This window comes from Chelonia mydas, chromosome 9, assembly GCF_015237465.2.
Source record: "Chelonia mydas isolate rCheMyd1 chromosome 9, rCheMyd1.pri.v2, whole genome shotgun sequence".
NCBI classification, from domain to species: domain Eukaryota; kingdom Metazoa; phylum Chordata; order Testudines; family Cheloniidae; genus Chelonia; species Chelonia mydas.
In genome coordinates, this window is record NC_057855.1 from 14721563 (window position 1) to 14731976 (window position 10414).

At 42.7% G+C, this 10414-nt stretch overlaps 1 long non-coding RNA gene across 4 annotated transcripts; it reads right to left on the reverse strand.

Moving 5' to 3' along the window:
• Nucleotides 1-1283: 1283 nt before the first annotated feature.
• Nucleotides 1284-6261, reverse strand: LOC122461784. 4 transcript variants are annotated; one of them, XR_006283960.1, is made up of 4 exons: nt 6066-6261; nt 4567-4678; nt 1753-1951; nt 1295-1415 (listed from the first exon to the last, which is right to left on the reverse strand). It is a non-coding gene; the product is annotated as an uncharacterized LOC122461784 (long non-coding RNA). The 4 variants fall into 4 exon arrangements; XR_006283959.1 differs by having other exon boundaries at nt 4544-4678; XR_006283961.1 differs by lacking the exon at nt 1753-1951 and having other exon boundaries at nt 1284-1415; nt 4544-4678.
• Nucleotides 6262-10414: the final 4153 nt, after the last annotated feature.

The following is a 10414-nucleotide window of genomic DNA, read 5'->3' on the forward strand; positions in this document are numbered from 1 at the left end:
AGATGAGGCCTCACCAGTGTCGAATGGAGGGGAACGATCACGTCCCTCGATCTGCTGGCAATGCCCCTACTTATACATCCCAAAATGTCATTGGCCTTCTTGGCAACAAGGGCACACTGTTGACTCATATCCAGCTTCTCGTGCACTGTAACCCCTAGGTCCTTTTCTGCAGAACTGCTGCCAAGCCATTCGGTCCCTAGTCTGTAGCGGTGCATGGGATTCCAGGGTTCAGGATAAGGATGGCTTAACTGTGATAGAGATGTTTGGGCTCCAGCTGCAGGCTGAGCTCTAGGACCCTTCCGCCTTGCAGGGTCCTAGAGCCTGGGCTCCAGCCTGAGTCCGAACAGCTACACTGCAATTAAACAGCTGCTTAGCCCCAATCAGCCAGTGTAGGCCAGCCATGGGTTTTTAATTGTAGTGTAGACCTACCCTAAGAGGCTCTGGCCTGCCATCCTTTGATCCCTAAGTCCTTTAGGATCCTTAGACAGGGGGGCAGGGCTAAGTCAGAGAGAACAGTTGTTCTAAAAGTCAGCTTGTAAGAGACTGGAGGAGATAGTGTATGGGAGCAGCAAACAGGGACATTTTGCGAGGGAGCATGACAGCCAGATACACCTATTAAATATGCTCTAAACTTAGGCCAATAATTTTCCCTACCCCAGGAAAAAAAACCACAAATACACAAAAAGAACAAACAAGCTAACCCTGCAAGAATAAAAACAATGCAGGCAGAAGTCCAGCAGCAGAGTGGGGGCTATCCAGTTTATTACACTGAATGCAGCACATATGATTACCTGCCTTCTGGGCAGGTGGCATATGCATCCATTCAGTGCAAGCCGTTCGTGGCCCTCAAAGACCAAGTATGGGCTCTTGAGACTAGAATGGCTGAACTGGAGGAGCTAAGGAAGACAGAGAGGCACATAGAGGAGACTTGAACTGGAGGAGCTAAGGGAGACAGAGATGCACATAGAGGAGACTTTCCGGGACACAGTAGAGCAGTCTCACCCCCAGTCTGACAATATCTGTGCCATTGAGGATGAAAGACTCGGGGAAGGAGAACATCAAGCTGCAGCAGAGGGAAATGATCCCATAGTTGGGACCCTCCTTCCAGATAATGTCATGGTAGCCTCTCTCACTGAGGATACTTCTCTGGGGGAGACTCCTTTCCCAGAGTGTTTGTTATAAAATGCATTGCTCATAGAGAGTGGGCAGAAATACATAGTTAACACCTGTCATTCAACCTTCTCCAATTTATCAATATGAAAAAGTGAATTTTCAGATAATTGAACAGTCAGTTGTTGGATTTTTAATAGGTATTCACACAGGTGCTATGGAAGTTCTATACAGAATACAACCTTTAGCAATTAAATTTATTTTTAGCAGGACTCCACATGCTCATTCTACTGCTGATCTTCTCACTGAAATAGAAGACAGGTAGGGAAATATTAGAATTGCAATGTATGATGGTGAATGGACTGAATGTAAATTGTAATTAGGTTGCAATCATTTTGGGTGAGATCCACAAAGATTTTGAGGCTCCTAACTTCACTGACTTCAGTTGGGAATTTATCTGCTAGAGTATTTTAGTTCAATTTTTTCCCCTATAAAACCAAAGTTTCTTTAGGTAAGGCCTGTGTAAAATTGTAGGGTTAACTTTATCTGAACCCCATGATTATTAATATATTAGACAAAATGATGCAAAATGGCATTTTTGAGACATTTGTGTAATTTAGATTAATTGTAGACCGTGCTGACCTTTTTAAAACCTGTTGTTAGTTTGTGGTGCCATGTCAACTCATCATATAACAAGACAGAAGAGTCAGCTTTAGGTTTGTCCTTTCCTTGACCTTGGTTTTCCAATGATTGCAGAACACTGCTCTTTGCAAAGAATTTGCTTGGTCCCCACTGGTAAGTTCCAGGTGTTAGCAAGGACTAATGAGTAGTGACAAGTGACCTGTGCAACGGAAGTCGAGGAAAAGAGTCAGCTGGTCGACTGTCTGGTTTGGAACTTTAATATAAAGTCCTACAGAATTGAATAAGGATGAAAACAATAGAATTCCATAGACATTTAATAGGGGGTCTACAGAAATTACTTTAAAAACTGACAGGGCCAAATCCCCATATGGTATAAAAAAAAAAGCTCCATTGTCTTCAAGGGAGATATGCAAATTTACATCATCTGAGGATCTGGTCCATCGCATTAATAGCAAATCTCTTTTCTACAGATTTTCTGTACCACTTCATAAATATAGTTCTCTTGAATTCTATAAGATGATTCAATGAACTTACAGAAAGAAGAACATTTTTAAAGACCTTTTCCGTACAGGGAAGCATTGATGGATGCAGCTACATACTTTACAGTGGTGGCTGTTAAACACTTTTTCAGATTTCTTAAGATATATAGCAGTGGTGGGCAACCTGTGGCCCCTGGGCTGCACGTGGCCCATCATGGTAACCGCTGCAGGGCCGCGAGACAGTTTGTTTACATTGACCGTCCACAGGCGCGGCTGTCCACAGCTCCCAGTGGCTGCAGTTCACCGTTCCTGGCCAGTCGGAGCTGCGGAGCTGGGATATGCTGGCCGCCGCTTCCCACAATGCCCATTGGCCGGGAACGGCAAACCATGGTCACTGGGAGCTGCGGGTGGCCATGCCGGCGGACGGTCAATGTAAACAAACTGTCTCTCATCCAGCCAGCGGATTATCTTGACAGGCTATGTGCGACCCATGGGCCACAGGTTGCCCACCAGTGATATACAGAGACAAATTTACCTCGCTAATGGCAATATTCCTCAACATTTCTCTATTGTTATCAGAGGAAAAACCTTGAATACTGAGGTTATCCAACTGCAAACACTTATTTAGAGTCCGATTCTGCAATCCTTAATCACTTTGACTTGTAAGGACTTGTAACTGTAGATGTATTAAACTCAATGACATTACTTGAGTAAGAGCTGCTAAGCATGAATAAGAGTTGTGGAATACTCAATTAGTCCAGGCAACTGGCATGTTTTAAGTACCATTACTTTAGGGCTCCACTCACCCACTGCTTTCCCCAATTCTATTCAATTGCAACAACACCAACAGTTCTCCTTACAGGTTCTGTAGCTGTCTGGGGCCTTGTACATCTTATTTTGCATGGGCTTGACAAAAGCAGCCTTGATGTAAGACACGTTTATAGGAAAGGGGATATTGAAAAAATGGTAAGAAAAAAAGGGAAATGAAAACCTCAGTCATTTTCTGGGTATGTTCATTAATTGGAAAAAGAGAACGTGGAAACATTAAGCCAGATTCTGATCCATTCCAAAGTAATTCCACGGAAGTCAATGAAGTAGAGCTGGATGAATACTTCAAAACATTTACTGTTAATGTTTGCTCAAACAACATTTTTTTCAGCTATATTTTCTTCACTTTGATGGTTTTGGTCTCCATAAATATTCTAGCAAATGACTTTCCACAGACATAAAGAATTTTAAGGAATATTGGAAAATATTTGCAGAAAGTGAATTTTGTCCTTGTATTCACATCAGAAAGAGTTCTGTTTCCATAGGGGAACAAAATGCCTTGTGATTTGTGTCTAGGGTTGCCAGGTGTCTGGTTTTTGACCAGAACGCCCAGTTGAAAAGGGACCATGGCGCACGGCCGACTAGGCCCTTAAAAGGCAGGCTAGTCCCGACCTGTGCTGGCAACGCACTGTGCCCCAGAAGTGGCCAACAGGTCCAGCTCCTAGGTGGGGGGGCCACGGGGCTCTGTGCATTGCCCCCACCCTGAGCACTGGCTCGGTACTCCCATTGGGTGGGAACCACAGCCAATGGGAGCTGTGGGGGCAGTGCCTGCATGCCACATGGAGCCTCATGGCCCCCCACCTAGGAGCCAGACTTGCTGGCCGCTTCCAGGGCGCAGCATGGTGCCAGGACAGGCAGGGAGCCTGCCTTATCTCCAGCGTGCCGCTGACTGGGAGCTTCCCAAGGTAAACCCGTGCCCCACCACCAACCCCCTGCCCCAGCTCTAAGCCCCCCCCAACCCAGAGCCCCCTCCTGCGTCCCTGGCCCCACGCTCCCAGCCCAGAGCCCATACCCCCTCCCTCACCCCAACCCCCTGCCTCAACCCACAGACCCCTCCCACACTCCTAATCCCTTGGACCCACCCTCCAGCCTGGAGACCCCCTCCTGCACCCCAATTGCCACATCCCCAGTTGGACCCCACCTCCTCCCACACCCCAACACCCTGCCACAGCCCAGAACCCCTCCTGCATCCTGAACCCCTCATTTCTGGCCCCACCCTGGAGCCCACACCCTCAGTTAGAGCCCTCACCTCCTCTGGCACCCCAATCCCCTGCCCCAGCCCAGTGAAAGAGAGTGACGGTGGGGAAGAGTGAGACACTGAGGGAGGGGGAATGTAGTGAGTGGAGGCGGGGCCTCTGGGAAGGGGCAGGGCTAGACTGTTCAGTTTTGTGCGATTAGAAAGTTGGCAACCCATTTGTGTCCTAGAATAATTACCCAACACAGCTCAAATTTCAAATATTGAATAGTGACAAAGAACTACTCACGAAGGACTAGATGTTGTACTCACATTACCCAGTACATTAATTCCTCAAAGAATCCTATTGACTTCATTGGGTCCTGCTTGTGTGGTAGAATCCTACTCATCATGAACAAGGGGAATGCAATCTGACATACACAACCTGCAGAATAAGCATTATTCTTAGCAATTGTTCAGCAGATATTTTTGAAAAGCAAATACATTTGAGAGATTACTAAACTACTCTCCGACTAGTCGCAAACAGAAAGTTATTGTCACTATACAGTGCCTGAAAGGCACTTAACAAGACACATAAAATGTCCATGCACAAAAGAGTTTATAGTCTATAGTTTCAGCCTGCAATCAGAACCACTAGCAAGAACCCACTGAGGTCAATTGGGCTCCACCTGGGTACAGAGGTCTCCCTGTGTGGATCCAATAGCATTATTAGACCCCATGTCAATGAGACTCTGCCTGGGAATTGGGGCTAAATTAAGAAAAATAGATTTATCAAATACACTATTCATTGAGTATTATTTACCCAACTCTACCTGTTTAAATAAGATCACATTCTAGACTTTTGTTTATAAATGTTCTTTAACTCTAGTTAAGTTTACATAATATGTTTTTCATGTTAGTGGGAAACAGGTCATCCCTCCTTTAATAGTTAATCCACTGGATTGAGTGTGGAAGTGAATTTCATACTTTTGCTGCCACTACTTCTTACCTGGAGCAGAGAACGTTTTATATATTTGCTTATGCAGGAAAAGTTAATTATTCAGGGAAAGGGAATTGAATCTTTGGGCCAGATCTTCAGTGGATATAAGTTAAGTCAATGGAACTATTCCAATTTATAGCCCTGCAGATCTAGCCCTCTTTCTTTAAAATGAAAGGATGGAATCTATTAAAAGATCATGATAGTACAGAACCCACACCTATTCTGAAAACTTCAATTTTCACCTGAAATCGACTTGCTCATATTGTGAGAAGTTATTATAAAAATGAAGCCTCCGGTGGAATTACAGGTACATTTTTCAGTGATCTTAAAAGGTGTTTCTAAAGCTGGTGGGTGTCACTTTGCAGAGAACGTTAGCACATTTATGACACACTTAAATTAGCCTCCCACATCTAAGTTACAAGGTTCCCTAGGTAACCTTGGGGCAGAAGTTCCTCATTTCAGGGTGTTTATTTCCCTGAGATACTATAACAAAGACAATTGCCCCAAGAAATTGCTTGTGTTCAGATAGCATCTTTTCTTTGTATTATACCCTCACAACTTCCGTTATATTAATGCACTCCTCCTCAAAATACAAGGGATTGCTACAGATTTCAAGAAGTTCGACAGGACAATAGAGAGTTAAAAGAGCATATATAGCCAAAAATATAATCAAAGCCTTCAGCATACTAAGGAGGAGAGAGCAGGCAGATAAAAATCAATGATAAACCCCAGGACACTAGGAGAGCAATTAAAAATAAACAAACAGCAGTTAAAAATAGAATTCAAGCAAAATGTTTTCCCCCAAGGGTTATAAACTTGTGGAGCACCCTACCATGAGCAGCAATAGAAGAGCAAATTCCTTTCCTGTTTTTAGGAAAGTGAGATCTATTCTTCTGCTGGAAAGTAAGCTAACCTGCCAAATGAAGCAGATTAAACACAGCAAATGGGCTGGTTTCCATTTTAGGGATTTGTAAGCACTAGACAACTGTTAAGGAAGGAGAATTTGGGAGATTTGGTTGCTGCATGCCTTGGATGTTGCAAAACATGTTAATGCTTAGACTGTACCTGATTTATTGCAATTAGCTTTTGGCATCACTGAAAACCCTGGTGAGCGGTTTGCTCACTTCTTTTGGCTAACACAGAATACAGATTGAAGTGCCTTCTGATTAATTGGCAGTCCCTTCTAAACAAGGGATAACCTAGGCACTTCATCAAGCCACATCTCTTTAACCGATGTTGGAAATTTGTCTTTAATTTTGTCACTTCCCATCCTTGGAAAAGTGCAATGATCACACATGGGTGATTCAAGGATTAATGGGGCTGTGATGGGGTGTGCACTTCACACAGGCTCTGAATGGGGTAATGTGAGCCTGAGAGGCCACTTATGTTACCTGGATGCAGCTGGAGGGAGAGGCAGCCTTAACTGAACATGAAGCCCAGCTGGGCAGGAGCAGGCTGGTTAGTATAAAGAGAGTAAGTTTGCAGCAGAAGGAGTCTGAAGAGAAAGAGTTTGTGGTTATGGGGTGGAGGAGAGTAGCTAGAAAGGTAATGAGGGGTGGAAATAAGCCCTGGGATACTAGTTGTGAAAGAAGGGTCAACCTAGAGAAGTCATGGGGAATGAGACAGGCTGAGAAGGAGCTCAGGGGAATAATAGCAAGCTGTGGGACTGCATAGAGCTTGATTGCTGATTATAGGGCCCCTGGGCTGGAGCCTGCTATGGTTGAACAGCCTGGGTTCTCCTACCAGTCACTGGTAATGATGTGAGCCTGGAGTAGAGGCCAAAGACCCACCTGTGAGGATATTAGTCAGACTTTCTGTTACTCCAGAAGGGGATGACTAATTTGTGACCTGGCCAGAGGGCTGAGTCCCAGGTAAAGTAACCGCAGAGTGACTGTTTTGCAGCGGTGCTAGGCTGACAAGATAGTTGCTCGGCTGTGCTTTGCCACAGGGAGGTGCTCCATTGGTGAGTGGTGGTATGACTTATTATTTGAGGATCTGCATATAATAGTGTGCTAAAAGCCAGCATCATACTACATATACAGAAGGGGACAGATTTAGGATTAGCACCTGGTTAATCACCATTAAGCTACTTGGCACTATCTAGGTTTATGCCAACATTGTCTCAGTTAACCAACCGTTATTATCATTCCCTATCATTAGGCTAAATCAGCTTCCTGGGAGACGTTCCAGTATCCAGCTGGCCTAATATACTGTGTCCCAGTGAGCTAGAATCCACTGTAATTATATTTGCTAGGCATATAGCATCTCTTATCTCAAAGCACTTTCTGCATTTTATTCATTGAACACTGTGGTACTGCACTAGGCTCTGAAGTGAAGGGTCAGCAGCAACCAACTGGAGCAGAAGATGCTGATAGGGCAAGGGGATGTTTTGTTCAACAACATCACTGCAAACCTCTGCTTTTACGAACTGCATGATGAGCTCTTCAATACTCATGAGTTTTCAAAGTCTAGTTAAAAAAACAAACAAACAAACTGCTTGGCCTATGCAGTTCATGATGTTTGAGAATGGGGGTCTGAGCCAGCCATGCCTCTGTTTGAACTGGGGTTTAGATTGCTAAACCATCTCCTCCAACCTCACACCCATTAAATAAGTGAAGTACAACTTCTTACAAAGATCAGTGAAGAGGACAGAAGTGGCTCTGAGGCTGAGATCCAGGATATTCTATGTACATTCCTCTTGACTAAAGAACCATTTTCAGAGGTGTTTGGTTTTTGGTTTTTTTTTTGTTTTTGTTTAAACCAGACCCTGTATTTCCTCAGACATATGCACATGGATCTTAGCTAGGTCAGAGTCATTCAGGGGATGAGAATAAAGGAGTAGATGCTCTAGCTAGCTTAGCTATGCACACAGGCTCAGTGTGACTTTCCATAGCTGCACATTTTATTGAAGTCAGTATGTTCTGGGTCAGTCCCTCAGTTGAGAGAACACCAATTCAAAAGGTACTCTGCATATACGGCATGTTTTCTTCAATGTCTTATGGCTTATCCAATATTTCACAGGAGATATTTTTGAAAGATTTGATAAGGGCTAGTTCCATGTCAAATGTAAAGTTTCTGCCACAACATATTTCTGCTGTAGAATTGACCCAAGAAGTTGCATTGTTTTTAACATAATGGACATGGTGTATTTTATTCACTCCTGGTGTATTCTCAAATGTCAGAACCTTTATGGCCTAAACTTTCCCAAACAAAATTCCCTTAAAACAAGAGATCCAACCTGGAAAACTTCAGCCTGAAAGGTAAACATTTCAGAAAGATCTAAGCAACTGAAAATTAGGGGTTAAAAATAAAAACTGAAATTCAGCCTTAGCTACAATGCCATGCCTTACTTTACTATACGGTCCTAGGATTCTGCAGTGCTTGGGACCATACCTTTCGCTATTCAGGATATATTGAGATTACCGTTGAGACTTCCACCTTAACACCCTGAGTTTTTTGGCCAGCATCTAATGTAGGTCAGGATTTCAAATCTGTTTTATCTTTCTATAAAGGACCAAACCAGACATCCACATCAGAAGAAATGTAGTATGCAGCTATCTGACTGGTCATCCATCAGTCCTTTCCATTTCAGTGACATAGGTAATTCTTAGGCCACGTATACACTACCCGCTGGATTGGTGGGTAGTGATCTATCGGCGATTGATTTATCGTGTCTAGTGTAGACAGGATAAATTGATCCCCAATCGCTCTGCTGTCGACTCCGGAACTCCACCATGGCGAGAGGTGGAAGCGGAGCTGATGGGGGAGCGGCGGCCATCAATCCCGCGCTGCGAGGACGCGTAGTAAGTGATTCTAAGACGATCTAAGATACATCGACTTCAGCTACGCTATTCTCGTAGCTGAAGTTGCGTATCTTAGATCGACACCCCCCTCCGCCAGTGTAGACCAGGCCTCAGCCATTGTTTTAACAATAGTGCTTATAATTGGCACTAATGTTCTCAATGTCCTCTAGAGTCAAAGGGGGTTTTTTGATTGTTAAATGAGAATTGTTTAGTTCCAAGTCTAAAAAAAACAAAACAAAACACCAGTGATCAAGCAAGAGTTGTTAGACTGGACAAAGGTGGCTTGGCATAATATTTCTCAAAGAATAAAATACAATCACCTGTAATATTGAGAGCAGGTCCTTGAACTCTAGGGGTAGAATTTTCAAAAGCAATCAATGCACAGATTGGCCGAACTCTGTTCCCACTGAAGTCAATCCTATATTTTGAAATTGTGTTTAGTTAAACATAAATTGAGTGGATTCTCATTCTTTTTGAAGGGCATTTTATTATGCTTCATACTGGCACACAGAGGAAGTAAAAGGTAGAAATTTCTACCCCAATAATATTAGTTCAGCACATATTAGGCACATTTTTTAAAAAGGGAAGAAGAAAAAGGATTCTCATTAGAGCTGGTTGAAAAGAGGTAATTATATTTAACAAAAAAGTTGGAAAAACATTTTCATTTTGCTCAGTTTTTTTCACAATATATTTCACTTTCCATCAAATTTAGCAATGATGTTTTTTCAACATTTTGAACATTAATTTTAGGAGAGGGCAGCAGGAAATGTACTCTTTTTACTTCCCTTTTCTCTAGTCGAAAAAAGTTAAAATGTGAGTGGCATCTCTCCAACCAAAAAAAAAAAGATGAGAAATTGTACATAAACTTTTCATTTTTAACATGTCAAAAGATAGCAATTTTTGATTAAAGCAAAGTATTTTTGAAAAATATTTTTGTTAAAACTGCCTTCTTGACTGAATTGTTTTGGTTAAAATATTTCCAATATCATATTATAATAGTCCAGATGTTCCCTAGTTCTCCATGACTTTTAATGCTGTTTCTGTTTATATATAATTTATATAGCAATTGGAAACGTCTCTGGGGATTTTCTTTATTCTTATACCATTAGCAGAATTCCTATCTAAATGGGAATAATGACCAGCGGCTGTTCATACAGCACAAGATTCCCTCTGTTCGGAGTTGTGAACATCACCCATGGTGGTCTATAAAACTGGAGGCTAGATTTGTGCTGTTGCATGTTTTAAAAATCCTCTATAAAACTTTAGCATTTGCAAACTTTTTTTCTCAAGTAATAACTAATTTAGTGCTCTAAGAGCTTTAGTGACTTAAGGCCAGATTCTGCTCTAAGTGAAGTCAATGGCAAAATCATTGATTTCA